The 25,443-nt window shown below is 42.8% G+C and overlaps 1 long non-coding RNA gene across 1 annotated transcript; it reads left to right on the forward strand.

Annotated features, from left to right (window-relative positions):
- The first annotated feature begins 20,077 nt into the window (after positions 1 to 20,077).
- LOC144331029 (uncharacterized) lies at positions 20,078 to 25,432 on the forward strand. Its single transcript, XR_013397864.1, has 3 exons — positions 20,078 to 20,367; positions 20,640 to 21,207; positions 22,406 to 25,432. It is a non-coding gene; the product is annotated as an uncharacterized LOC144331029 (long non-coding RNA).
- Positions 25,433 to 25,443: the final 11 nt, after the last annotated feature.

Raw genomic sequence — 25,443 nt, forward strand, 5'->3', positions numbered from 1 at the left:
CCAGTGCCTGCCCTGTGCTGGGTCACCTTGGCCCTGACATTTCGTAGTTAGTTCTAGATGTTTTGGAGAAGAGGAAACAAATCCAGGTTGTCACACTCTGAAGGCTCTCACATTTGGAAAGGTCTGTGGAGGAGGTCAGAGGGGGAACAGACAGCAACTCATAAGCTGGAAACACAACCTAAAATTATCATTGCTTTGCTTTTAGTCACAATAGCTTTTTTGCTTTTTTTTTTTTTTTTTTTTTGACCAATGATAAAAGAGGACATGCATTTCTACCGCATGAAGGAGGCATGGATTTTAAAAGGCAGCGGAATTATTGCACTCAGGAACTCTTTCAGGCAGAAAGAAAGTCATTCTTGTGCCTGCAGGAATTGCTGGGCATACAGTACACAGTGAGTGAATGAATGAACGAGATAAGTAAACGCTGTGCTCAGAGCGCTGATGTCCTGTGCGCTCAGGTATCCAGGCAGAGAGAAAGGGGCACCTGGGGGATGCGATTCTATGGCCGAGTTTGCCTCTGACGATGTAACAGGTAAGAAGACGGGAGAGGAGGTGTCACCTCTGACAAGCCAGTCACATCTTGCTTCATAGACTGCCCGAAAATCAGGTAGAGAGACAGTGCGTTCCCCAGCTGCAGATGGTGTCTTCGAGCTGTGCCATGGAGCCCATGTCTTGACAAATGACAACAGAGGCAGAAGAATGGGCTGTGGGAAGTAGCAAGGAACCAGAGCCTCCCCTGCGTCTCGGGGGGCAGGGAGATCACCAGGGGCAGCAACTGTCGCAGGCAGAGATGAGTCCAGAGCGTGAGGAGTACGAAACAGGACCTAACAGAGGGGAATTCTGTCCCTTGGAGATCCTGAGCCTAGGAACACAGCACTCCTCAATTTTGCAGTAACATCATTTAAAACTAACTTTTATTCCCCCTTAGAGTTGGGACCTGAGCAAAAACAACATAGAAAGTCATCAACGCCAATGTCTAAACACCACTTGAGAAAGAGTTCTACTCGGCACAAGCATTCCCAGGTCCTGCAGAACTCCCAGACATCATTTATTCTCACCAGGGAGGCAGCCCCCACACCCCCTCACACGGTCTCTGCGTGGAAATTCCTGAGCTCAGAGAAGACCCCCAGTCGGTGGTTGAACAATGCAGACTGCGACAGCTCTTACTGTTTTTTGTATGGCTCCCCGCTACCGCCCCCCGCCCCAAATGTGCCATTTCGAGTGGCTGCAGTAGAAGGGACAAGTAGAAGAGCCACTAGAAACAACATTGGAAAAGTTGCCAGGCCGTGAGGCGGAGCGCTTAGGACAGGCAAGCAAAGAAGCATGTTAATCACTCAGGAGCAGCGAGCTACCGCATGCATCCTGCAGGACAGACAGGGCCTGCGGGAGCTACACTGAGGAAGCGTAAACAAGAAGTGACCCCCAAACCGGGCTGCCCATCAGAGCACCTGGAGAATTTGTTAAAAATACAGATTGGTAGCCTCATCATGGCAAGGTTTTACGTATGCATGGCTGGTATAGGACCCTCAGTGTGTATTTACCGAAGTGTTATGGGCTGCTTCTCAGGCGGTCAGTTCTCTGACTGGAATGGGAAGGAGTGGGATGGAGAGAGACAGGCAGCCGGGAGGTCGGACAGGAGGCTCTCTCTGGGGTTTGGGGCAATGTCCCTCCAGTGGGTTACCCCTGAATGCCCTCACCATACTCTTATCCAAAGCTGTAACCCGCACCTGAGTTTTGTGGTGGTGGAAAGGAGCAGGAAGAATTGGAAAGCTCTGGTTGGGAAGCATCTGTGAAACTTGGCGACATTTTGACTATCTGTAGGTGACAGGAGGTTTTACCCCACCCTCCACTCTGGACGAAGAGAGTGGTAACTTAGAGAAATGGGGCTGTAAGAGGAGGAGCTGGCTGAGGACAAAGCCGGGTGCTCTGTTTTGGACCCAATCCATTTGAAGGCTTCCTGGAGTGGGCAGCACAGCCTAGTGGCTAAAAGAGCTGCCCTCTGCCTGCATTCATGATTCTTGTTTTGATCTTTCCCCAGCTGTGTCACTTTGGGCTGTATGCCTCAGTTTCCCCATCTGTCAAATGGGAATAATGATAGTGACTGTTTCATGGGGCTGATGTAAGAATTAAATGAGTTCATACAAATGAGGTACTTAGAGCAATATCTGGCATGTATTAAGTGCTGGGTCAGGCGCTGCCATTCTTGTTACCACACCGTCAAATGGGAGTCAGTTGGCTGAAGCTGTCCATCTGGGACTGGGGAGATCAGGCAGAACTGGAGATACAGATGTTTAATTTTCACTTTTTCAAATGCAGTCATCTGTCATGTTAGTTAATAACTTGCTGCTAAGAGACATGTGTAGAAGGGTCCAGCATGACTTCCCTGCCACTACTTTGGACATGGGTTCAAAGGTATTAGCATTATCCCTGCAATTCAGCCCCAGATCTAAGCCAGCCAGCCCAGCACCAACCACTCTGGAGATGGGGTGGACATTGGCAATGTAGAGAGTAGGAAACCCTGGATTCCAACACTATCTGCCACCAGCTACTTCTATGGCCTTCTCTTATCTGTCACACTGAGACTTGAGCTTTTCGTGTTGAAATGGCTTCTCCAGCCTTTTTATTTTGATTGTTCCAAAATCAAAACCATTACTATCCTGAAAGAAGAAGGAAAAGGCCGCTGGCTCTATTGCCCTGGTGCTTTGCATAACTCAGATAAGATACAGGATTCTCTATTGGAGACAATAAAATAGATTGAGCATTGGCAGCGGACTGGTGGCTGAGTATCCCCTGGGTGGCAGTCAGGATCCCAGTTCAAAATGTTATGGAGCACACGCTGTTTTCTATTCACATGTGGCTGGATATTAAAAACAACAAGCAAACAAACAGTAACAATGGCCACCCACTTGGTCGATAGCAAAGACAGCAAAGAGCTGCCAAATGTCAACTACACTTTGTGCTGTGTGGACATACACCTTAGGCAGGTTGTAGTGGGGGACTGGAAAGAAGTCAGCTAAAAAACCCTCTTAACTTCTATCCTTCTACGGAACAAAACCAAAATGACACACCGTCCCCAAAACATTGTCCCCTCTGATGGTGACTAAAGAATACAATCCATGCTCATTCAACAAGGTTTTAAAAAGTTGTCTTTTAAAAAATAGCTATTTCTCTTATGTTCCCTAATCCTTACAAGGAATTTAAAAATCGAGTAATTAAAAATTAAAATACTCCATGAAACATGGATTAAATAACAACCAACTAATCAGAACCCTAACTCCACTGGAATTTTTGCAACCTCTGTTGTTTAAATAAACATTAATGATAAGAAAACTCTCACCCGGTGGGCTTGTGGCTTTGATGTGTATTTAGCCAAAAGGGCAGCCACATTTCTTTGGGTTTCCTTCTCATTAATCACAAGGGAATGAGCCCAGACTTGAATTCAGATAAACCTAAATTCAATTCCCAGTCTGATCATCACTGGTTTCAAGAACTCACCTTAATAACTGAATCTCATGGCCAGGCACGATGGCTCACGCCTGTAATCCCAGCACTTTGAGAGGCTGAGATGGGCGGATCACCTGAGGTTGGGAGTTTGAGACCAGCCTGACCAACATGGAGAAACCCCATCTCTACTAAAAAATTACAAAATTAGCTGAGCATGGTGGCACATGCCTATAATCCCAGCTACTCGGGAGGCTGAGGCAGGAGAATTGCTTGAACCCAGGAGACAGAGGTTACAGTGAGCAGAGATTGTACCATCGCACTCCAGCCTGGGCAACAAAAGTGAAATTCAATCGCAGTAATAATAATAATAATAATAATAATTGAATCTCACTAAAACACGATACTTCTCATTTGTGTAAATACAACAGCACTTGCTCCCTGGAATTATTTTGACCTTTACAATGGAATTGCACTTTCAGTTGGGGTGGGGGAGTTAGGTTGTTAAGTTAATGTATATAGTCATATTTTCCTTGAAAAGGCACTAAATGGCCAACCACTGTCCAATAGAAACGTAATGAGAGTCACATATGTAATTTAAAGTTTTCTGCTTGATGCATTAGAAACATAAGAAACAGGTGAAATTAATTTTTATAATATATTTTATGTAAACCCAGTATATCCAAAATACTATTTCAACATGTAATCAACATAAAAAATTACTAATGAGATATTTTACCTTTTTTTGTATGAAGTCTTCAAAACCCAATGTGTATTTTACACTGCACATCTTAACTAGCCACATGTTGACAGCCCAGTAGCTGCTGGATGCTGTGACTCCAAACCATTCTTGTGTCTAGGGTGGTGACAGGCCAGGCCTCCATGAAGGCGACCTAACTAGATTTCCTCTCCAGTGTTGAAGCAGGTCCGCATTTCTTCAGTTGAGCACCACAGTGAAGCAGATGGTTCACATTTAGGGCCCAAGAAGGAAAATTATCTTTAAGTATCAGAGTTGCTCATTGAGAAAAACGCGGCCACTTCCTAGAGGCACCACTGAACACGCTGGGGAAGGGTAGAGTCTCCTCAGTCACTTACTTAGTAGTTCTGTAACATCTGATGGATGATTCGACTTCTTAAGTCTCAGTTTCCTCATACGCAAAATCAAGATGATAATAACAGTTCTCCATTGATAGGGTTGTTTGTTAAAATTAAGATAATTGGAACAAAGCACGGGGCAGAAAACATGCTTACTTCACTTTCCTATTCTTCATAGTGATTAGGATGGGGAGGCAATAGATATTGTCAACTATGACAGTACTAACAGGGTTGGTCCAATTCATCAAGGGGATGAAGAAGACCTTCAGGTCCCAAAACTTCTCCTTGCCCCATCAGCCACCATTTCCTGACACAACTCAGTGGACAATCATCCTTTTAGCCTGTACAGTTCTCTCTAGGGCTTTTATTTAAAAAGTGGAAGAGGAACAACAGCTGGAGCCATGAGTGTGTTAGTATGAATGTCATTTATTCACTTTGTTCTTGTCTAGAGTAACCCCAGGAATCAATGATGCTCATTTGGCCAAGTAGGGGCTCAGAAGCAGGGGAATGACCAGCCTGGGTTACACACTTGCTCATGGACGACAGTTGACCCCCCAGAAAGCATGGGCCTATTGACTCTAAAAAAACTCATGAAAGTCACTCTATTTCCCCACAGACATGGCTAAGGAAAACCAAAACATTCACACGTCACAAGGTGCCAAACAGACTAGAGGCTATGATGACTTCGGAAAAATTTCCAATCTGTTTGTCAAAGTGTTTTCCTTCCAAGAAAGGTGAAGGCTTAAGGAAGAATTCTTCACCAAAAACATATTTTCTAACAATCAAGAAGAAAGAACCTGCAGAAGAGGAAGAAAATCAAACACATTTTATGAAACATTAGACAAAGAAAGGAAGAAAATAAATCCAGGCCTGAAGAATCTTGCCAGCAGCGTGCTTCGCAGGGAGGGAAGAAGCTAAAGTCATGAGCTACCATGCGTGTGTGTGTGCGTTTGCGTGTGCGTGTGCATTTGTGTGCGTGTGCATGTGTGTGCGCATGTGCGTGCATGTCCATGCGTGCATGTGGTTTCCATTGGCTCTGCACCTCTCCTGCGGGTAAGGTGCTTGCTTCGTGTGTCGTATTATTCCAATGGGCTGTTTAAGAGTGCTGCCAAGAAATGAGGTGCCAAATAAAGACAACATTTTGTCAGAAGAAAGACACTTTCTGCTCTCTGGCCCTCTGTGAACAGCAGAGCAGGAAACATCGCACGTGGTGTTAAGGAGTAACCCCTTCAGGTCGGCGTCTGACCTCAGCACTATCTATTGTGAGAGGCTGTCCTCTGCCCTGTAGGGTGTTCAGCAGCGTCCCTGGCCTCCACCCACCAAATGCTAGTAGCACCCCCACCTTCAGTTGTGACACCAAAAATATCTCCAGATACTGTCCAGTGTCCTGAGGGGGGCAAAGTTGTCCCGGTGAGAAGCCCTGGTCTAGGGCATGCTGGGGCAGCCTGCCATTTTGCCGTCCAGCTAGACCAAAATGCAAGGAGAATTCTCTGCTTTCTGAACCAGATGGGAAAAATCACTTAACCAAACCCTGTCTCTCCCCTACATCTTCTTTTTTCGGCTCCAACACAAGGACCGTTCAATTTAGGAAAGCAATGAAGAGTATAAAACACAGCCTGGTGATGGGGTTTCTAAGCCAGATTTGGCCTTCCTGGCTTCAAAGATCATGAAACCTCTCATTTGTACTCCACAAAGCAGCAATTTCTCACAAGGATACGTTCCTTTGACTCTCTTTTAAAAGTCAAGTACAGCTTGGTAACCACAGAGTACAGAAAATACAGACTTTCTGCAAGAAGCAATTATTCAAAACCCAAAGACTTAAAAAAAAAAGAGTATGTCAAGTCGTGTCAGTTACAACATGTAAGACAACTGGATTTCTCCACTTCTAAGCAATGAAATGGTCTGGATTTGTTTTTTTCTGGCTGACTTTGATTATTTCTTAGAGATATAACCCAAACTGTCTAAAAATGTTGACATCAGGTTACTGACCTCTTAATTTAAAAACAAGAAGTTCCAGGTTTAGTATTTAGACTTTCGCTTTAAATGTTCACCAATCATTACATCCATAATTAGACCTTGTGCTGGAATGTACCAAAATCTGCCTCCTGGATCACTTACAAGGTCTGTTGAAGCCACGAAAAAACTGAATACTTCAGCAATGGTTAGATTTTTCTGGGCTGGCACAGGAAAACTCAGTTCATGGAATATAAATCAGCAATCCTACACTCTAATTTCCACCCTTCACATATAGCATGATTATACAACAGAGCTGTACGCGCATCAAGTCAAAAGCCAAGTCTTGTTTGCCAGAAGGAAACCAAACCTTCAATTCTGTGGTTAATGCCACCTAGGGATATAATTACACAAGCTAATATCATCTTTCTACTGGAGAAGAGGAAAAGAGATTCTCATGGGCAATATTCATTTGAATTAACCATCGTAGGTTTAATACCAAGACTACAGTCAAATTCCTAAGGCATTCTCATTGAAAAGTTCAAAATTAAAAAATTATTCATCTGATAGTAACATTAACATGCTTATAGTATATCTGTTCCAGTTTATTAAATGCCCATTTCAGAAGTGTTCTCAAAACACTCCCTCCCACATAATTAAAAGGATTTTGCTTAAAATAAACCAATTGTATTATGACCCTCGCATACACAGCAGAATTTAGGGAGAGTTCAAACATTTGGTGAACCATTGGTACTCCTTATTGGGTCTCAAGACATCAACATTGGTATAACATATTTAATTAAAGGCAAGTACAGAAATTGTTTTTATTAGAAGGCTCAAGAGGGTATTTATTAAGAAAGTTTGGGAAGTTGTGGTATTTGCTGTCCATTGCAAAAACTAATTACTAACAAGCAAGTTAGGCATTTAGAATTACTGTAAGATTCATATATGGATCATGCCAAATCTTTCAGAACATTAGCCCCCTTCTAACATTTCACAAATACTCTTAAAAACTGAAGAGTACTGCAGCGAACAGTTTCTTATAAAGAACCATCCACATTCACATGTACACCATGGAATACTATGCAGCCGTGAAAAAGAATTAGTTCATGTCCTTCGCAGGGACATAGATTAAGCTGGAAACCATCATCCTCAGCAAAGTAACACAGGAACAGAAAACCACACAGCACATGTTCTCACTCATAAGTGGGAGTGGAACATTGAGAATACATGGACACAGAGAGGGGAACAACACACACCAAGGCCCGTCAGGTGGTGGGGGGAAGGAGAGAAAGAGCATGAGGACAAATACCTAATGCATGCGGGGCTTAAAACCTAGATGATGGGTAGATGGGTGCAGCAAACCACCATGGCACATGTATACCTATGTAACAAACCTGCACATTCAGCCCGTATGTCCCAGAACTTAAAGTAAAATTTTTAAAAATTAAACAAAACAAACCAAAAACAAAAAAACCCATCCACGTTAAAACTTCCCTGGACTGAAGAACTCCTCTGCCACCTGACTTTCTTATCCCCACCTTGGATTATTTTGCCCACTGACCCTAAGCATCGTCTGTCATCCATCTCCATGTGTGAACCACAAAAGCATATGGGCAGTTTTTTAGAAAGCTAAACATAGGGTTGTCATATGACCCAGTAATTTTACCCCTAGGTATGTATTCCACAGAAATAAAAACATATCCACCCAAGACTTAATACATGAATGTTCACAGAGGCATTATTCCTAACAGCCAATACGTGAAAGCCAGTCCAAATGTCCATCAACTGATGAATAAATGCAATGTGGCATATTAGTCAGTGCTATAGCTAATATTCCATCTGTGCAATGGAATATTAGTTAGCTATAAAAAGGAACAAAGACCTAATACATGCTATGACCATGGATGAACCCCTAAGACATAATGTTAAGTGAAAGAAGTCAGTTAGGAAAGGCCATCTACTATATAGTCCCATTTATAGGAGATGTCCAAAAAGACATGGGTTCAAGTATAAACAATTTTCCTAAAATATGATTCACTCCTCTACCTTAGACTTAAGTTTATTAACACCATGCCTAACACCAGTTTTTAAATTTACTTCTTAAAATATATTACTTGCTTGTACCAAAATGACAAATGAAAACATATTTAACAGAATCCACCAAACGAAATACCACTATGCCACATTGATATCCAATAAGAATTTCCAAATATTACAACAAAAAATACAAATCAACTCTTTTTAAAGAGATAATAGTACCATTAGCCTCTGTCTTCTAAATGTTTGTTCTAACTACCATTTCTTAAACTTCTCAACTTGGGACTCTTCTTCGATTATGCTGAGAAGCAATGAGATATTAAACATTTCAAAGTCTCTCTGAGTTATCAAAGAACCAAAAATAAATCCCAAATTGCCTTTTAAGTGTGAAATGTGTTTTTTTTCCCCACTCTCGGTTGAAAAATGGCTGCAGAAATTGTACTCAGATTTTCCAAGCTATAAATCTGTCTCAAGCTAGGACTGGGCATGAACATTTTTAGCCTTGAAGAATATTTTTGTCAGAAAAATATGACGGAAGCAATCAGGGAGCTGTGATCATCATCTATGTCTTGGCTGCAGAGGTCAGTTTTGGAAATGAGAGGTGAGAATGCAAGGCCCTTACCAAAGAAACAAAAAAGAAAGCTACAACAATGACAACCCTTATTGAAATGCACACAATCCAATCAAATTCAATAAACATAGTATGCACCAAAAGAGCCATAAAAAAGGTTCATGTTCTTTGGCTCAGTCATCCTTGTTTTTAGGAATTTATCCTAAAGAAAAGCAAACCACTGTGACAGGATTTATAATAGAAAACAAAACAAAACAAAACAAAACTGGAGACAGCATCAACATGCAACAACAGGAATTGGTTAATTAAATTATGACCCATCCTTTTGATGAAATGTTATGTCTCCAAAAAGACGAAGTATGAAAGACATGGAAATGTACTTATGATATAAGGTTAATAGGGAAAGAAAAATATATTCTTGTAATAAATGTATAAAAGTGTACACTATAATAACTATGCAAGCAAATGTATTTATATGGAAAAAGGATTAGAAAAGACTATATAAAAATATAAATCATTGTGCTAGCATGGTGGGCTTACTCACTTTTTTCTCCATGTTCTCAAATTGCTAAACTATTATAGTCTTTTTAAAAAATTAAGTCAACCATACACATTTTAAGAGAAACCATTTCATTAATCAAGTGGCATGATTACTACCAACCACACTTTTACTTGTGCTATTTGTGTCAAAATAATGGCCATCAGAGACCCCCAGTCAAGAAGCAGGGACAGGAAATCTGACCAGCCCTGAAGGAACTTCAGCAAACATTCCCTGGAAACAGCGTGCAAGTGGAATAAGCATGGACTGGCAAGATGGGCCAGGGGGCTCAGCACTCTGCCCGGGAGGCAACAAGCAGTCTGTGAGGGTTAATTTCATGTATTAACTTGGCTGGGTTATGGTACCCAGATAGCCGGTCAAACATTGTTCTAGATGTTTCTGTGAAGGTATTTTTTACATGAGATTAACACTTAAATCAGTAGCCTTCAGGTAAAGGAGATCATCCTTTAATCTGCTTTGCAGTGGGTAGCCCTCATCCAAAGAGTTGAAGACCTTAATGGAAAAAAGACCGACCCTCCTGAACGAGAGAGGATTCTCCCAGCCTACAGCCTTGTCTGACTTGAACTGAAACTCGGCGCTCCCCTAGGCCCCCAACCTGCTGGTCCACCCTTCAGATTCTGGACTTGCCAGCCTGCGCATTTGTGTGAGCCAACTCCTTACAATAAATCTCCCCCTAGGAAGAGCGAGAGAGACTGGATACATAGAGAGAGAGAGAAAGTCATGTGCTACGTGATAGTTCAGTCAATGACACACTGCATATACAATGGTGGCCTCATAAGATCATAATCGAGCTGAAAAACTCCTGTCCCTAGTGACATCATAGCTGTTGCGAGGTCATAACGCAAGGCATTACCTGCGTATTTGTGGTGATGATGGTGTAAACAAACCTCCTGCACTGCCAGTCATATAAAAGTATAGCACACATGATTATATACAGTACGTAATACTTGATAGTGGTAATGAACAACTATGTTACTGGTTTATATATTTACTATACTTTTTTAGAATAGGTTTTTTTTTTTTTTTTTTTTTTTTGAGACCGAGTCTCGCTCTGTCACCCAGGCTGGAGTGCAGTGGCCGGATCTCAGCTCACTGCAAGCTCCGCCTCCCGGGTTTACGCCATTCTCCCGCCTCAGCCTCCCGAGTAGCTGGAACTACAGGTGCCCGCCACCTCCCCCGGCTAGTTTTTATTTTTTAGTAGAGACGGGGTTTCACCGTGTTAGCCAGGATGGTCTCGATCTCCTGACCTCGTGATCCGCCCGTCTCGGCCTCCCAAAGTGCTGGGATTACAGGCTTGAGCTACCGCGCCCGGCCTAGAATAGGTTTTCTACTCATCTAAAAAAATTACCTATAAAGCAGCCTCAGGCAGGTCTTTCAGGAGGTATTTGAGAAAAGGCACTGTTATCATAGGAGATGAGTCCCATGCATGTTACTGCACCTGAAAGACTTCCAGTGGGACGAGATATGGAGGTGGAAGAGAGTGATATTGATGATCCTGACCCTATGTAGGCCTAAGCTAAGGTGTGCATTTGTATCTTTGTTTTTAAGAAAAAAGTTTAAGAGGTGAAAAAAAAAAAAATAGGAAAAAACCTTATAGAATAAGAATATAAAGAATACTGTATATTTTGGCACAGCGGCACAATGCATATATTTTAAGCTAAGTGTCATTACAAAAAAGTCAAAAATTTAAACAAAATTAAGTTTAAAAAGTAAATAACTTTAGCTTATTGTAACTAAGAAAGAAATAGAAATGTTTTAACAAATTTAGTGTAGCCTAAGTGTACAGTGTTTATAAAGTCTACAGTAGTGCACAATAATGCTGTAGGTGTTCACATTTACTCAGCAGTCACTCATCAACTCACCCCAAACAATTTCTAGTCCTGCAAGCTCCATTCATGGTAAGCACCCTCTGCAGGTACACCATTTTTCTTTTCTTTTATTTTCTGAGATGGAATCTCACTCTGTCACCCAGGCTGGAGTGCAGTTGTGCCATCTTGGCTTGCTGCAACCTCCACCTCCCGGATTCAAGCAATTCTCCTGCCTCAGCCTCTGGAATAGCTGGGATTACAGGCATGCCCAGCCAATTTTTGTATTTTTAGTAGAGACAGTTTCGCCATGTTGGGCGGGCTGGTCTCAAACTCCTGACCTCATGATCTGCCCACCTCAGCCTCCCAAAGTGCTGGGATTACAGGCGTGAGCCACCGCACCTGGCCAGGTATACCTTTTTTTAATTACTTACATTGTATTTCTACTGTACCTTCTCTATGTTTAGATACATAAATACTTCCCATTGTGTTATAATTTTTATGGTATTTAGTACAGTAACATGCTGTATAGGTTTACAGCCTGGGAGCAATAAGTCATATGATATAGACTAGGTGTGTAGCAGGTTTGTGTAAGTACACTCTATGTTTGCACAACAATAAAATCAACTAACGATGCATTTCTATCCCTTTTGTTAACTGATGCATGACTACAATGATTATGTGTATATATATACACACACACATACTTGAAACTGTACATACATACAGTACATACATAGAGTACATACACACCTACAGTACATATATATATGATACTACACACACACGCAACACAGCCTATCAGTTCAGTTTCTCTGAAGAACCCTGACCAGTATAGATCTCTGCTTCCATAACTGTTGCCTGTGCTGTCACCTGGCGCAGAGGTGTTCTGAGGACATTTGTTGAATGAGGAAGGGAGGAGTGAGCTGCTCTTGCATCCTGGAATGGGGGTGCTCTCAGGCCAGTTTTTCACATCCCTCTGAGAAACTCATGTAAATTAAAACACTGGCAAAAACTTATTAAAGTTATAACTCACAGAGCTCCTGTCTCTGCATGTCCTTGCTAATATTTTCAACGTTCGTTAAGAAATCATGTTTACCATTGTATTTCCCACACCTGGCTCACCTGAAGCTGAGATCCCCAACCACACACCTGAGAACCCTACTGAAGCCGTTGTTATGGTCTCCAGTGGAATCACAGTTTTCACATTTACAAATGACTTGCTAATTCAATATGAAGTCATAGTAATTATGACTTAGTCGTGTTTGCCAATTTCCACCTTACAATATCGACAGTATAAAGACAATATACTCACTGTTTCTCTAACATGGGATTAATATTTTTGTCTGCAATAGACAAGACCTCCCTCTTTTCAGAGTCCTTTGTGATGAATCCTATTAATCAGTAATACGTTAAAGACTTCTCACATTTCAGAATATAGAACAGCTTATGATTGAGTTACTATTTAATTTTCTGCCCCTGATTTTTGAGGATCCTAATCCCATAGTTTAGTCCAAGCTACACATTTTTGGTAGTTATTTAATACCCTTATAAAGTTTTTATTTTAATGTTAATGACAAAAGGTCTGATTTTATCACTAACTTTTATGTAACTGGTTTAAATTAGCAGGTGTATTCAAAGCACACGGACTTTCTGATTTAACACATTACTGAAATAGATAATTTCTTATTTACATGATGAAACTGCCTGATTGTTTTACTATCCTAAAACCAGTTTACTAACAGGAACACACACCTTGCCACCCAGGAGGACAGCCACGTCAGGAACAGGACAATAGGGCCCCACCTGGGGCTCAGTGTCTAAATGTTTTTATAGGACAATAGGGCCCCACCTGGGGCTCAGTGTCTAAATGTTTTTATAGGACAATAGGGCCCCACTTGGGGCTCAGTGTATAAGTGTTTTCATAGACAGAAAATAAGAAATAAAAAATATTTGCATTCTTTGCATTTTTCATTCTTTGTTCTCCCTTCAATGAAGATTATTCTGAGATCCAATCTTTAAAAAAGACTCAAGGGTCAGTCTCCTTTGAGGGACTTGCTCCAGCATGGAATAAATGAGAGCCAGTCTTGTCGAAGGTCACATTACACGTATGCTTTGAGGAAGTCAGTCTATGGACGAATGGCATTGGAAAAACCACCAGTACACTAATTCCCCAGGAACGCAAATCCTATGTGGCCCACAAGGGTGGCATCATTTCAAAGTCCCAAATATCCACTTACATCCCCGCAGTTGGCCTTGCACCATTTCCCTCTCAGGTAACTTTAATCAAGTCTGTTAATATCAACCATCGGCTCACTTCCTTAAGCCATATCTGCTACTAGATTGCGGGTTCTTAATCCTAACGACCATCATCAAACTGCAATCATCTGGGGAGACTTTCCCGAAGCACTATTCCTGAGCCCCACCCCAGACCAGTTAAATCAGAATTGACAGGAATGGAGCCTGGGCTGATTCTAATGAATCAGGCAAAACAAATGCTAAGACCCACATGACAGACGGGCTTTCTAAAGCAGACCTTTAGAATCAGATGAAATAAACCTTCTCCTGTGAAAGCTCCCCCACCAATTATTCCAGGCCACATGCTTCACTGCTCAGGTAATGAGAGGGTCTGGGCTCCAGAGGTTCAGCCACTGCACTCTCAAGGTACTTATCTAAAATGACAAACCTTCCAAAGAATTTTCCAGAGTTTCACATGTGCAACAGTTGAAACTATGTTGTGTTGGGTTGTTTTTGTTCCCCTGAAAACACATGTGTCCTTTTGTTTCATGGTCTCACTTGGCACCAAGCGCCTAGTTCATTTGCCCATCAGATTAGCTCGAATTACATGCTTTTACTGCTCCTACAAGCTAATGCAAGAGACCTACAATTAACTGTGGGCTGGTTTAAGCCCTAAATGAAACTAATGTCTGCCCCGACCAAATGCCTCAGGACCCACTTTTTTTCCTGTAAATTGCTATTTTTGTAGGCTGTCTTCCAGAAGCTGAGCCCCAAAACAAGTTGGAACTGTAAACCTACTAGATTCTACCCACAAGTGTTGTTGAATCCTCGTCTCTTGCACTGTCTCTGAAAGCTTAGCAAAATGCACAATGGTGTCCTTACGGAGGAGGACAGAATTGCCACTCGTAATGTAGTCTCATTCAAGTTCATATAACAGCAGAAGTGAGAGGAAGCCACCCACATCCCTGCGTTCCATGGGTAGGCTCCATATGTCAAGACATAGGAAGACGTACTATTGCCTGCCTTTTGATCTGCAAATTGAAGAACCAATTCATGTCTAAGGAAAAAAATATATTTGGCACTGAAATTGAAAATACCAGGAATGTTGGAAAATTCCAGTGCCAGCTCTAAAATGATGACAGGGTACACAAATGTGTTCTGGCTGGTTAAATTTTGCAAACTTCAGAAAAAGATGAATGGATAATAAGCATGATTCTTGCTCATGGGCCCCCATGGAAAAGTAGCATAATATTGGTATTACATTACCTTTCATTTCCATCAGCAATGAGTTACACTATGTCAGTCCCGAAGAGGGACAATCAGATAAAACCCTACCAAGAGCCTGTGGAATTTGCTGCTCCTGGCATCAGGACTGAAAGAGCAGGGTGAATTAAGCAGAGCTAATCATGCTTTTGGAGGTAGAAGGGTGGAGAAGAATGCATTTATGTAACTCTCTTCAGTAGAGCTGCAGACTTCATTTTGCCAAAGATCAATTTTCTCCCAACTACCATCATGAAAGAACCAATGAAGGCTCTCAGTAATAGGAACTGCGAGTGGAAAATGAGGTATCAAACTGATATCTTCACTTGCCTGACTCGGAAACCATGTCTTCTGCAATGACTTTAATGGAACAAGTGGTATCTGTTACCTCCCCCGAGAGCCAGACTCTTGGCCTGACATCCATCCTTAATAGTTAAATTAGACCACCATTTCCTCTGGCTCAACTTTTATTCCTGAACAAGTCATACTGGTTGCATGGTCAAAGGTCAGATTATACAGAAAGTCAATAGGTGCTTTTGAGGCTAAAGAGACAAGCACCTGCCCTACTTTAAAAGCATCCATTCCACTCTTGTTTTAAGATTGAAATATACCTGGAAGGATGGTTATTAACCTCTAGAGTTCACTTGCCCAGGAAGCAGGAGACCATGTTCTGAAAAATCATGTCATCACTTCTATGTGTACATGACTGTTTTCAAATATGTATAGATGACATCCTAACAGTAACATACAAATTTAAAAGCATTTCTTCATTTAGAGTAGCTTTTTGACATCATAGGTTTCAACATTGGATACTGAACATACAACCACAGGCCATGAGCATCTGGACAACTTTGTGACATGATGAGTAGTTCCTCCATGCTTGGAATCACTGAGCTGGAAGACCATCAAATTTCATTATTGTCTGAAGTTACTTTCAGGGCTCCAGAAATATCCTCTAGAGAGTTGGAGAAACAAAATGCCACAATTTTCTTATTCCACATATTGGTATTGATACCTCCTAATGATGTAACTGCAACAGACCCCCCACGTTACAAGTCACAGTAACCTGAGCATGGGCACACGAACCCAGCATGCCTGATTAGTGACTCTGGAGCAGGCTGGAAAGAAAAATTCAAGCACCTGTGGAATGTAAGTACCGAACCCAGGGGTGGGGACCAATTTAAGAAGTGAGGGGTGCCCCCTTTTGTTGCAGTATGAACTTAAAAGTCAAGGACCCAACACCGCCTCTCTGCATAGCCCAATCAGGTCATGCCTCCTCGCATTTCCTTAGCTCCCTTATAATTACTCTCTGCCTATAAAACCGGTCCCCAGACCCCAGCTCTGGGAGACAGATTTGAGGTTTCCTCCTGTCTCCTTGCTAGTCAACCTGGCAATAAAGCCTTCTCTTTTGTCAAAAGCCAGTGCCATAGTGCTGGTTTCTACGTGCGTTGAGCAGGGAACCCATTGCTTGGTGACAATTACCATAATGATGATAATGTCAGGAACAGCATACAGAAATAACGACTTTCCCAACTCTATGGAGAGCCTTAGGTCCAAGATCTGAGGTCTTCTCCTCCTCCAGCTCCCCTTCTACTTTATCACACATTTCTTTGTTATTTCCATAAGATCAAGAAGACCTTTGCTTAAATAACATCTAAGAAGGCAGACTTTGGAGCCAGGCTATGTAGGTTTAAATCCCAAGTCTATCTCTCACTAGCTGTTCAGCCTTAGGCAATTTACCTGCTCTCAGCCTCAGGATGCTCATCTGAAAAATGGGTGCCCAGTGAAAGTGCCATGGAGGGCCTAAGCCTCAGAGCCTGGTCAAGTATTTGCCATTTATACTGCCTGTTTTCCTTCTTATATAATTCCCTTTCATCAGTTGTTCTGCTCATCATGCACTCTTGCACAGACCATTTCAGAAACATCTCCAAACCAGGCACTGACATAAAGCACTTCTCTGGTTCTATCTCTTCCAAAAAGTTCCCATATTTCACTATTTTTTTATCTTCCACATTTTCAAGTTTTGAAGATTTATTCACAATACAATGATTTAGGGTTCTGGATCTTTATTTATGAGCCCTCCTGCCTCTTGTCCAGATACAGAGTATGGAAAATGCTCTTAAGTTGCCTGCAGAGACACAGTTAACCAGAGCTTGCACATGTGTGCATACACACACACCCACACACACACACACACACCCATCCAGGTACACATCAGAGACCTGTCAGCAGGTAATTACCTTCCCGTGCTGATGGCTCTGAATTGCTGACTGCCTTCCAGCTACATTCACTCTTCAAACTTCCAACTTCACTTCCTGTCCTCTTTGCAGCTGTTTCTGACTTCAGGAGCCCTGAGGCAGGAGACCTGCTCAGCCCTTTCCATCTTGCCTCTTCTTGCCCCTATAAAGATTTGCTGCCCTGAGCTATACAATTTCCAGAGCAATCATGTAAGACACTTTACAACCCAGCCCAGTCCAGGAGCAGAAAGCTGTCTTTCTGTAAAGTCAGTCCAACTGTTGTCTTATTAATTAGTATTTTATTGGCCAAACAGTGCTTTAGACATAGTGGGGCTATTTTTACCCAGGCAGGTGTGGCAGGCAATGGGACTTGAACCTGTGTGGTTTCATCTAACGCAGGGGTAGAGGGAAAATAGTGGGCTTGGTGAGTTCATTCACCTATGGGATCTTCCTTGTCCCTCTTTTATCTTCTCTGTGCTATCTTCCTTTCCTTGCTCTAATGAATACTCATGGTGGCTTGGTACGCGCGTAAAGCCAGGAAGTTACGCAGCCGAAATTCCTAGGAAGGAGAACTATTTCACTGTGCACTTACGGATATGCTATTTCACTGATCCACAGTAAGTACACAGTGCATTAGCATATCTGTGCCCATTAGTAGCATATCTGACTCTATTACCAGTAGAAACCACAGATGTTTTCACGTAACATTCAGTTGTTGCAGATTTCTCAAAATAACACTTATGCTCACTGCTAATTCTAAATGATAGTAATTATCATACCTACAGCTAGACCTTGTATTTTAATGCATTAAAAGAGCACATATATCACTATATCGCAAATTTGGGATTTTTAGTTTTTGGCATTTGGTGTTAGTGGATAAAAGGACAAGCTGCAGGAGGGGTTAAGTGGTTCTGCAGAGCTGGTCTGACACCCAGGGAGCTCTCTGAGGTCAAAGGATCACTGTTCCCACTGCTGGTCAAATGGTGTCAAGGTTTTGGTCCCCTCAGCGTTATTCGTGGCCCCTCTATATTTGCGTGATAGCTGAATACCTCCACCTTTGACATTGCTTTAGGAAAATGTTTCTCATTTAGCACTCTGGGAATAATATAAAATTTCAAAAGCAGGCTGTGAAATATTGTAACTATTTTGAAATCTTATATGGTAAAATTCTTTCAAAAACTTTGTGTGTGTGTGTGTGTGTGTGTGTGTGTGTGTTTGTATATGTGTGACTCTCTTACTCTCTCCCTTCTCTTCCTTCCCATTTCCCAAATAACCAACCAAATGAGCATTTTTTTTCATGCTTTCAGTGATCTTCACTAAAAAGCTCAATGTGTGCTCATGATAAATACACCCCTGTGGCTACTTGCAAGAGAAACAAACCCCAGCATGAAAATACCAAGTCCTTCCTCTTTTCTTATGTAAATAAATCTCCAGATGGCTCATTTGTAAGACTGTGTTTACTAATTTGTGTTTTCTTTCTAGACAATCTGTTCCCAGTAACCATTCTATCATTGAAACTGGAGGTAATGCTTACAATTTTACTTAATAAAAAGTCTATCAGAAGACTTGGTCTACAGGGGTAGAGTTGGCAGTGCCAATGCCACACACACACAAAGCCCCCAGGAAGAGCTAACCAACACTTGCGCTATTGCTATTGTTGTTGGACAGGAGATATGTTAAATTAGAATCAGAAGAGAATAATTACTTTCAGACGTAGTGGAATATCAGAGCTGGAAGGGGCCACAGGCTCATCTAGTCAAGGAATGGACACGTATGCCATGCACACTCTGTGCCCTCTCCCCCACCTAGTACCATGGCAGATGTCACCAATCATTCATCCTTTCCAGTTGAACTCAGAGATGATCTCAATGTGCCTCACCAAGTCACTACCAATCAATCACAGTTGACATGTAAGATGATACACATTTGCCATCACTTAGCCCCTCATTTTACTGTTGAAACAGTTGAGACTGTGAGGGTGGGAACAATATTATTCAACACTTCCCAGCCAGTTAAGGACATTAGTTGTTAGGCTGGGAAATTTAAACAGGGATCTGTGATATTGGATGGGAAATTACATCTTGATTTTCACTACCTCTAACTATAATCTAGCATTTTCTTCATTTATGAAGAAGGTGACAAACCACAGTAGTACTAGCACATCTGACTTTGTCACCAGAAGTCACAGACATTTTCATGTAATATTCGGCTGCTGCAAATTTCTCAAAATATCACTTATGCTCATGGCTAGTTTTAAATTAAATAGTTCTTAGACCTGCAGCCAGATCTTATATTTTAATACACATATATTAATATACCACAAAATTTTTAGAAAGTATTTTGATAACTATATTTCAATATATTTGGCTTCTTTTGTAATACTATATATTTCATGTTATGCACCTAAGGCATTGTTCTGAGAAGGAAGCCAAAAACTTCATCACACTGTCCTGAGGGATCATGGCACAAAAAAATAGGAAAAAACCTTGGCTAAGCGAAAAATCGGGTTTCTTAAACTCCTACCCTCATGTTCTTCCCATAAAACAAGGGCCTCACCATGAGACTGCTGCCATCTTGGACTGCCCCAATATTTACCTCCATGTTAATAAGAAGGTTTTCTAATTTAAAAAATTATTCATGCTGATTCAAGAGAGAGACAAAGCAGAGATGCATCAAGCAAAGAGTACAAGTTCCCAAGCTCCACTCCCCCAAGATAACCATTGTGAACAATTTGGTATATGGCTTTGCCGACACTACACTCATTATGTAATAAACATGGAATAAAACAATTCATGCTCCTCTACAGCTGGCTTTTGTCACTTAACAACATAAAAGAATAAAGATGATATCACAGACATCTTTATACAGCTTTGCCGCATTCTTTTCAGTGGCTCCAGAGTGTTCCACTCGATGAATGCACCCCAATTCATTTTATGAGCCCCCATAAAGGAGATTCATAATCCAAAGTTTTCTTGACACAAGGTGACAGAGAGAAGTTGTCATTTGAACTGGAGAAGCTTAGAAGTTTGGTTTTCACGGGTGACACAGCACGCTATGGAATAGTCTTGGTGATGAAGAGGTCGCCAGCGAAATAAACCACAGCCTGCAGCTCTCTGGACCAAAGAAGGTACCTCTGTCCTTAGCAAACACATGTGGCCTTTCCAAGAGGTAAGTGTCTCAGGAGGAGCTGGAGCGGTGGCAGGAGAGGTTCAGTCCCCAGCCGGGTGATTCCTGGGTGAGAGTGATCCAGTGCAAGGGCATAAACCAGACACTAGACCCTACATAGTCTCAGGGACACAGCAGGAAGCATTACCGTCTGTATTTCATGAGTTGGTGAAAAGCCTCAAGTTCTACAGGACTCAGGCTCCGCATGAGAGGACACCCACTCATGGCCGTGGAGCAATTCTCCCTCCCCAGCTCTGATTCTGTTCCTTCTACAGCTGTGTGTGATCCTCCTGCAAACCCCTCCTACTTCCGAGCCACAGCTGACCTTGGGATCAGCAGGTTTGGAGAACTATTGTCATCAACTGCCTCTGGGTGGACAAATGAGGAGGAAAAAAATAAAAGAAACTCTAGTCAAAATCAGTGAATACATAACCCGGTTGACATCACCGTGCCCAACACTACTATTAAAATGAAACCAGAAAACTCCGGGAAGGCCGATACAAGAGCAGAGGCTCCAAAGAAAAGAGGAAAACTTGTTTGCAAAAGGTGAAGTAATGAGACAGCAAGGCACCAGGACACACGTGGAAACCCAGGAGAAGCCGGTCATCTCCTCCCGCAAGTGGCTTCAACATGCAGGGGAGAACTGGCCTGAGAGTGTGAGACCCAACACGGGGCCGCTGGGCCCAGATCCCCCGGTGATTTAGGCAAGTGGCTTCCCGGCTTGGTTTTCATTTCCCCAGCCACGAAATTAAGGGTTGGATATGAGAACACTTTTCATCCGACCCCATTCCTCTACCTCTGTTCATTTGTGCTCACCTCCCACCGAGCTGGTTCTGCATTCAGGTCAGTGCCCACCTCTGCCTGGCTCCTTTGCCCCGATCCCCTTTCTTTTTCATTGTCTTTGTAGATCTATATTTCTCAGAAATTGGGCTGCTACCTCCTCCTCCTTCCTAACTCGGGCGTCTCTTCTCCCCCTCACAGATGCTTTCTTCTCTGTCCATCGCATCTTGCTGTCTCCATTCTGCTTTGGGTTTCAGCATTTTAAATTCCCTGGCTTGGAGTCAGCTCCTCTATCAGAACCAACGTGGCTCCAGACTGTGCTACCCCCATTCCACGCAGGAAATAAAACAAAGCCGGGCTTGTTCCCAGTTTGATAGGCTGCAAGTTTAGGGAATGGGGGCTTCAAATCTTTCACAATTTTGTTTTGGCACCGGAGCGTCTGTGTTTAATTCTGCGTCTCCTGCCAGACTTGGGAAGCTGAGGTGATAATATCAACATGTGGAGAGATGGGGAGCACAGACTGGCCTCTCTCCCCTCCCTGGCGGTGGGGGCAGGGGATAGGGTCACACGATCACACACAAACACACATGCTCACATACACAGGCACACACGTGCACATGCTCCTTCAAACACACACCCACGCACGCCCAGACACATATACTCACACAGACACACAAAGACACACGTGCACACACCGATACACTTCCACAAACACACGTGCACAGTGATGTGTACACACACAAAGAAACATTCATCCATGCAGAGAGACACACACTCACCCACCCATAAAGACACATATAGCCACACCAAACACACACACACACACAGACACTTGTGTGCACACTGATACATACATCTCCCCAGACATGCTCACACACATAGGCACAGGTTCATATTCAATCACACATAGACACACAGATGCACACACATGCCCACTGATGTACATACTTGCACACACACAGGCAGAGGGAGGCGTGTGCTCTGCACAGCAAGGAGCTGGGAGTATCACAGAGCAAGCCATCACGGATGACCCCCAGCTCCCAGGACCTGACAGAATACAGTTTGTGATCACAAGGCCTCTCCAGGAGCACCCATCATAAAATTCAACCAATTAAGCAAACAGTTTCTATGGAGACGTTTACTTTACTCAGCTCTGACGTTCTGCAGTTCCTATGTCTTGGGAGATACGCTGTGGCTGCAAGCTGTGGTCAGTCTGCCGCAAACCCAAAGCCCTGTAATCTCTTTGCATTACTCTCTGCAGGTAACGGAGTTGTCTTAAAAAAGACAGGCATGGGAATGAGATGGCATTAGCTGACCTCATGTAGCACCCGCAAGGTGCCCAGAAAGAATGTGCCAAGAGACCAAGCACGGCTACCACCAGGGACCACCCCATCGTTCACTCCTTCACTCACACACGCGTGCACTCCGCAAACTACTCCTGAGGGACAGCCAAGAGCCACAGATGTCCCTAGGCCCTGGGGGCACCTCCATGAACCAAGAGGAAGGTCGCCATCCTTCTGGATCCTACAGTCACAGTCGCAGGAGGAGGCAGACGTTCATCCAATAATCACACAAAAGGATGTGAAATGACAGCTGTGATGAGAGCCCCAGTTCCCTCATGGAGTGAGATGAGGCAACACCATCAATTGCTCTGACAATGTCAATTTCTCTGGCGTACCGCCTTGTCTTGTGCAGCAGTGGGGATGCTGGGGACCGGGTGGGAAGGGCAAGACGCATCTACCTGGCCCACAGAGAAACCCAGTTACATTAGCCTCATTGTTCTTGTCATCCACCTCTCTAGGCTCCAGAATCCTGGAGGGAAGGAACGAAGATCATTAAAACTCAGGATTACCTGAGTGGGGTAGGGGGACTGTAGCCATAGATGCCTTTGCATGCCTTTAGCAGGAGAAACAGACATAGGAGACACAGGCTACCATGAAGAATAAATAAGGTAGTGAAACTGCAGCACTAAGCAGTGTGCCTGGCACCAAGAAGCTGCCTAATAAAAGTGGCTGGTGTTGCTTTCATGTTCTTTAGTGTCCTAGTTATGCTTGAGCTTAAGTCCTCAGTGAAGAGATCTACATCCCTCAGAGAGAAAAGAATTGCAGTGAAGGCTACAGGGGACCAAACACCCCAGGGAGAGGGTGCAGGGCAAGGAGCCAAGCAGGCTGGGCAAAAATTTGGCACTGCAGATCCAGGAAAGGATAAGCCAGAACTGATTCGCATCTCCTCTTCTATCCGATACTTTAGAGCAATTTAAAATGTGTTATCTGACAATATAGAAAGGAGAACATTAGAGTGGCCATGTTGAAGAATGTTAAGAAATTATTGTTTTACAACAGATTATCCAGTCCTGACTTGGTGGAATCAGGACTTCTGTCTTTATTTGTAAAAGTCCACCACCAACAGTGAGCATTGCCTTCTAGACCCAATATTCTGTGGATACTGGAGAGGGAGGGGTGCCTGTCTGCTGGGATGCCACAGTGACCACGGTGATGTAGATTCTCTCTCCACTGGGCTTGCCCAATACGTTTCACGGGATGCCTCCCCTAATCTCTTGACCTGCCTCTAGTTCCTCATGGAGGTGGAGACCTGCCTTGAATCTCAGGCCACTGTGAGCCTTGTCATCAGGAAAGCAGGGTTTTGAAATTTCATCTGCTAATCCATGAAAAACAATACAAGACACTGGGTCTGGATACTAGCAAGCCCCTGTTTAAATTCCTCTCTGACACTTACCAGCTGAGGACCTTGGGCAAGTCACTAAGCACCGGAAGCCTTACTTTCCTTATCTATAAAAGGAAAATAATAAGATCTACGTCATGGAGTTATTGTGAGAACGAGATGAGATGATGCCTCTAAATAGCTTTTGTTTGTTTGTTTCTACTCCACCTTTTTCCAGAGTAGGGGTGTGTGTAGTGTGTGTGTGTGTGTGTGTGTTGAACAGGGTGGATAGAAGGAAAAAAGGGATGGATAAATAAAGCCTAATCAGGCATCCCATAATGACACAGAGGAGGCCACCAACACAGCTCTCGTTCTAGCAGTCACCCCTCACAATGTCTCTAAGTCAAGGGTGTTCAGCTCAGTGCTACATTTCTCATTTCTTAAAAAAATTGTAAACATATTGTAGTCAGTACCTCATGATCAAAATGGAATTCAAACCATCTCTAGTAATGGTGATTTAAGGCTTATTAATCACTGTAAATTATTTTGACACCCCAGTGAAAAGTCCTCTGTGATGCTTTTAGAATCCCATTTTCATCTAACATTAATTAAAGGCCGCCAACCGTAAAGTATTAATAAAATCAAATTCCCTAAAGGAGCTCCCAGCTGACAGGCTTCAGCTCTGGGCGAGTTGCGGGACCTTGAGCAAAACACAGGCCATAATGAAATTTTAACCATGGAAATGTAATCAGCATGACCATGATAAAGAGAGGGCATTTCTTGGGAAGATAATAGATACTTTCAATAATAAATTTTATGATCCTCATTAGCCTACCTCCAGCAGTTTATGGATACTATGGCTATTTAGCAAAAGACTTTCAAGTCAAACAACCTTACTAACACGCTTTATTATTGTTTCATGGCTCTACTGATTATCCTACAAACATCAGGCCCAAAACATATATTGGTGGCAGGGAAATTGGCCCTGGTGGTGTCAGAGCAGAAGAATGTGAGGCTAAGACCAAGGATAGAACCTGGATGATATTCAGAAAACAGACAGAAGGGTTTACGTCACTCTCACAGAGTTTACATCCCTAAAAAGTAAAGGCGGCCCACCAACTTCCATCTTTAAGAAAGAGTGAATGTCAATTGTTATGGCATTTCTTTAATCTTGTCTTGTTGTGATTGACTGGTTCCTCACAACACCCAGCCCAGCAGCTTGGCTCCTTGTGAATGGATAGAAAATGGAGTTTGTCTCCTTTGGCAGCTCCATTTCCAAGGCTGAACCATAAAGCCACTGTGGCAACATTCATGGAGCTGAGCAAAAAGCGCTGGGAGGATATGTACGAACGCAGTCTGGTGTGCGTGCTCAAATCTGGCATTCTATCCTCCTACAAAGACCTGAAAGCGTTTGCCATATTGCCTTTCCCCTCCTCTCCTTGAACAACTGAATGGAACCAAGAAATTTTTAATCTATTTTTCAGAAACTAAAAGCCATGACTGTACATCTTAAATACTTTTTGCTTTAGCCCATTTTCATCTGAAATCCTAATGACTTTACTGAGAAGTTGTAATTAATAAAGCTATTAGCCCAGATTCTGATCTCGACTCTAAATCCTAGGGCTTTTGTTATCATGG

The sequence above is a fragment of the Macaca mulatta genome, chromosome 9, assembly GCF_049350105.2.
Source record: "Macaca mulatta isolate MMU2019108-1 chromosome 9, T2T-MMU8v2.0, whole genome shotgun sequence".
Lineage (NCBI taxonomy): Eukaryota > Metazoa > Chordata > Mammalia > Primates > Cercopithecidae > Macaca > Macaca mulatta.